Source organism: Salvelinus sp. IW2-2015, unplaced genomic scaffold (genome assembly GCF_002910315.2).
Source record: "Salvelinus sp. IW2-2015 unplaced genomic scaffold, ASM291031v2 Un_scaffold2329, whole genome shotgun sequence".
NCBI lineage: Eukaryota > Metazoa > Chordata > Actinopteri > Salmoniformes > Salmonidae > Salvelinus > Salvelinus sp. IW2-2015.
In genome coordinates, this window is record NW_019943654.1 from 89545 (window position 1) to 95140 (window position 5596).

The 5596-nt window shown below is 44.7% G+C and overlaps 1 pseudogene; it reads right to left on the reverse strand.

The window, feature by feature from the left end:
- Positions 1-1061, reverse strand: part of LOC112073646 (choline O-acetyltransferase-like) — a 46338-nt pseudogene extending 45277 nt beyond the window's left edge.
- Between the last annotated feature and the right edge of the window lie 4535 nt (positions 1062-5596).

The window sequence follows — 5596 nt, forward strand, 5'->3', positions numbered from 1 at the left end:
GTTGTGAATCCAGCCAACATGTCAGAATTCAAATAGGCTTTTCGGCGAAAGCAAATTATGCTATTATCTGAGTTAGCACCATAGTAAACAGAGAGATAAGCATATTTCAACCCTGCAGGCGCGACACAAAACGCAGAAATAAAAATATAATTCATGCCTTACCTTTGACGAGCTTCTGTTGTTGGCTCTTCAATATGTCCCATAAACATCACAAATGGTCCTTTTGTTCGATTAATTCCGTCGATATATATCCAAAATGTCCATTTATTTGGCGCGTTTGATCCAGAAAAACACCGGTTCCAACTCGTGAAACATGACAAAATATCTCAAAAGTTACGTGTAAACTTTGCCAAAACATTTCAAACTACTTTTGTAATACAACTTTAGGTATTTTTTTACGTAAATAATCGCTAAAATTTAAGACGGAAATGGAAATGAAAATGGAAATGAAAATCAATAGAAGAAAATTGAGGCTCTTCCACCTAAAACCAAGCCTGGGCATCAATATAAATTCACACATATCTCAGCCTGAGCTATAGCGGCAGTTACTTTAGCAAGAAAAATAATAAAGATACGAATATTACTGAACCGGAGCACGTGAGAACTCACACCACTGTTTCATGATCAGATTCAAATAAAAAAAAGTTATCCAATGCTGCGGAGGTGCAGCTTGAAGTTATTTACCCGAGAGAGTCAATAAACGCAGCAGCCTCTTCAGGTGTGTAGAGTTTCTTAGGCGATCCGTTGACCATAATCTTCAATGTGGCCGGGTACAGCAGTGCGTAGTCCATCTTCATTCTCTTGAGTCGAGCCTTCGCCTCATCAAACGCTGTGCGTCTTCGTACAACCGCTGTGGAGTAATCATTGAAGAATGAGACCTTTGGACCTTTACGTTGACTACCGTCAGAGCCGATATTTCTAGCCGCATCCATAACGCGCTGCTTGTCGGTGAAGTTGTGGAACTTTATAATCACTGGCCGTGGGCGCTGGTTGGGACCGGGTATCGGTGCTTGAGAGCGATGGGCTCTGTCCAGCTTCACACGACCAGCCTTAGTGTCCATTTGTARGTAGTCAGGGATCCATTCCTCAAAAAATATTTACTGAACGTGTCCCTTCAGAATTTTCCGGGAGTCCCACAACACGAATATTGCATCTGCGTCCTCGATTATCCAAGTCGTCAATGTGCTCTGCCATTTCGCGCACCTGTTTCTCAAGTGCTTTTATCTTAGTGTCCAGAGATGTAGTTGAAGTTTCCACTGTAGCAATTCTTCCTTCCGCCTCATCAACACGTTTGACAACCCTCTGTAGTTCAGCTGAATGGCCTGCTATTGCTTCCAAGACCGTTCTTATCTTAACATCGATCACTTTAGTAATGTTATCCGTCATCTTTTGAATCACCAGGTCCATTGTGCCTGGATTCGCAATGGTGTTAGCTTCGCTAACGTTAGCTAGCTCCTCCTGCACATCTACAGGGATGGTGGTTTTGGTCGAGTTCTTAGTAGTTCTGTTGGGCATGTTGTCGGAGATTTTTGAGAAATAGCCGCCAAGACTCATTGAAGGATAACTTATTTAGCCAATTCTACCACTTTTTGAAGCTAGAAGATTAATGTAAAAATATACATTTACGAATGCCACAGGAGCTCGCTGAAACACAGTGTTCTCTCTATGGCGCCATTTTGTCCCCCCTAGCCTACCTGGTTAAATAAAGGTGAAATAAAATAGTTTCCATTTTGTGCCTGGTTCGAGTAGTAACCATTTCCATTTTGTGCCTGGTTCGAGTAGTAACCATTTCCATTTTGTGCCTGGTTCATGGAGTGACAGTTTCCATTTTGTGCCTGGTTCAGGTAGTAACAATTTCCATTTTGTGCCTGGTTCATGGAGTGACAGTTTCCATTTTGTGCCTGGTTCATGTAGTGACAGGTTCCATTTTGTGCCTGGTTCATGTAGTGACAGTTTCCATTTTGTGCCTGGTTCATGTAGTGACAGTTTCCATTTTGTGCCTGGTTCGTGTTGTGACAGATTTCATTCTGTGCCTGGTTTGTGGAGTGACAGATTTTATTTTGTGGTTGTTTTGTGTAGTGACAGTTTCCATTTTGTGCCTGGTTTTTGTTGTGACAGTTTCCATTTGTGCCTGTTTGCTGTCAGATGGCTTCCATGTTGTGTCTGTAGGAGTCTCAGCAGCAGAAGGAGTTGGTGGAACAGTGTTAAGTAAAAAAAAAAAAGAGATCGTTGGAGTCCTGCACCACCAACTGGACAAGTCCAAACAACAGATACAAATAAATCAAATCAAATTTTATTAGTCACATACACATGGTTAGCAGATGTTAATGCGAGTGTAGCGAAATGCTTGTGCTTCTAGTTCCGACAATGCAGTAATAACCAACAAGTAATCTAACCTAACAATTCCACAACTACTACCTTACACACACACACAAGTGTAAAGGGATAAAGAATATGTACATAAAGATATATGAATGAGTGGTGGTACAGAACGGCATGGCAGATGCAGTAGATTGGTATGAGTACGGTATATACATATGGAGATGAGTACTGTAGGGTATGTAAACATAAAGTGGCATAGTTTAAAGTGGCTAGTGGTACATGTATTACATAAAGATGGCAAGATGCAGTAGATGATATAGAGTACAGTATATACAGTGGGGAGAAGAACAGTATTTGATACACTGCCGATTTTGCAGGTTTTCCTACTTCAAAGCATGTAGAGGTCTGTCATTTTTATCATAGGTACACTTCAACTGTGAGAGACGGAATCTAAAACAAAAATCCAGAAAATCACATTGTATGATTTTTAAGTATTAATTAGCATTTTAATTGCATGACATAAGTATTTGATACATCAGAAAAGCAGAACTTAATATTTAGTACAGAAACCTTTGTTTGCAATTACAGAGATCATACGTTTCCTGTAGTTCTTGACCAGGTTTGCACACACTGCAGCAGGGATTTTGGCTCACTCCTCCATACAGACCTTCTCCAGATCCTTCAGGTTTCGGGCTGTCGCTGGGCAATACGGACTTTTCAGCTCCCTCCAAAGATTTTCTATTGGGTTCAGGTCTGGAGACTGGCTAGGCCACTCCGGGACCTTGAGATGCTTCTTATGAGCCACTCCTTAGTTGCCCTGGCTGTGTGTTGCGGTCGTTGTCATGCTGGAAGACCCAGCCACGACCCATCTTCAATGCTCTTACTGAGGGAAGGAGGTTGTTGGCCAAGATCTCGCGATACATGGCCCCATCCATCCTCCCCTCAATACGGTGCAGTCGTCCTGTCCCTTTGCAGAAAAGCATCCCCAAAGAATGATGTTTCCACCTCCATGCTTCACGATTGGGATGGTGTTCTTGGGGCTGTACTCATCCTTCTTCTTCCTCCAAACACGGCGAGTGGAGTTTAGACCAAAAAGCTCTATTTTTGTCTCATCAGACCACATGACTTCACACCATTCCTCCTCTGGATCATCCAGATGGTCATTGGCAAACTTCAAACGGGGCTGGACATGCGCTGGCTTGAGCAGGGGGACCTTGCGTGCGCTGCAGTATTTTAATCCATGACGGCGTAAATGTGTTACTAATGGTTTTCTTTGAGACGTGGGTCCCAGCTCTCTTCAGGTCATTGACCAGGTCCTGCCGTGTAGTTTGGGCTGATCCCTCACCTTCCTCATGATCATGATGCCCCACGAGGTGAGATCTTGCATGGAGCCAGACCGAGGGTGATTGACGTCATCTTGAACTTCTTTCCATTTTCTATATTGCGCCAACAGTTGTTGCCTTCTCACCAAGCTGCTTGCCTATTGTCCTGTAGCCCATCCCAGCCTTGTGCAGGTCTAAACATTTTATCCCTGATGTCCTTACACAGCTTTCGGTCTTGGCCATTGTGGAGAGGTTGGAGTCTGTTTGATTGAGTGTGTGGAACAGGTGTCTTTTATATCAGGTAATGAGTTAAAACAGGTGCAGTTAATACAGGTAATGAGTGAGAAAACAGGAGGGCTTCTTAAAGTAAAACTAACAGGTCTGTGAGAGCCGGAATTCTTACTGGTTGGTAGGTGATCAAATACTTATGTCATGCAATAAAATGCAATTAATTACTTAAAAATCATACAATGTGATTTTCTGGATTTTTGTTTTAGATTCCGCCCTCTCACAGTTGAAGTGTACCTATGATAAAAATTACAGACCTCTACATGCTGTGTAAGTAGGAAAACCTGCAAAATCGGCAGTTGTATCAAATACTTGTTCTCCCCACTGTACATATGAGATGGGTAATGTAGGGTACTGTAAACTTATATTAGTGGCATTGTTTAAAGTGGCTAGTGGTACATTTTACAATAATTTCCATCAATTCCCATTTTTTAAAGTGGCTGGAGTTGAGTCAGTATGTTGGCAGCGGCCGCTAAATGTTAGTGGTGGCTGTTTAACAGTCTGATGGCCTTGAGTAGAAGCTGTTTTTCAGTCTCTCGGTCCCTGCTTGGATGCACCTGTACTGACCTCGCTTCTGGATGATAGCGGGGTGAACAGGCAGTGGCTTGGTGGTTGTTGTCCTTGATGATCTTTATGGCCTTCCTGTGACATCGGGTGGTGTAGGTGTCCTGGAGGGCAGGTAGTTTGCCCCTGGTGATGCGTTCTGCAGACCTCACTACCTCTGGAGAGCCTTACGGTTGTGGGCGGAGCAGTTGCCGTACCAACGGTGATACAGCCCGACAGGATGCTCTCGATTGTGCATCTGTAGAAGTTTGTGAGTGCTTTATGTGACAAGCCGAATTTCTCTTCAGCCTCCTGAGGTTGAAGAGGCGCTGCTGCGCCTTCTTCACAACGCTGTCTGTGTGGGTGGACCAATTCAGTTTGTCCGTGATGTGTTACACCGAGGAACTTAAAACTTTCCACTTCTCCACTACTGACCCGTCGATGTGGATAGGGGGGTGCTCCCTCTGCTGTTTCTTGAAGTCCACAATCATCTCTTTGTTTTGTTGCCGTTGAGTGTGAGGTTATTTTCCTGACACCACACTCCGAGGGCCCTCACCTCCTCCCTGTAGGCCGTCTCGTCGTTGTTGGTAATCAAGCCTACCACTGTAGTGTCATCCGCAAACTTGATGATTGAGTTGGAGGCGTGCATGGCCACGCAGTCGTGGGTGAAGCAGGGAGTACAGGAGAGGGCTCAGAACGCACCCTTGTGGGGCCCCAGTGTTGAGGATCAGCGGGGTGGAGATGTTGTTACCTACCCTCCACCACCTGGGGGCGGCCCGTCAGGAAGTCCAGGACCCAGTTGCACAGGGCGGGGTTGAGACCCAGGGTCTCGAGCTTGATGACGAGTTTGGAGGTACTATGGTGTTAAATGCTGAGCTGTAATCGATGAACAGCATTCTCACATGGGTATTCCTCTTGTCCAGATGGGTTAGGGCAGTGTGCAGTGTGGTTGCGATTGCGTCGTCTGTGGACCTATTGGGTCGGTAAGCAAATTGGAGTGGGTCTAGGGTGTCCGGTAGGGTGGAGGTGATATGGTCCTTGACTAGTCTCTTCAAGCACTTCATGATGACGGAAGTGAGTGCTACGGGGGGTAGTCGTTTAGCTCAGTTACCTTAGCTTTC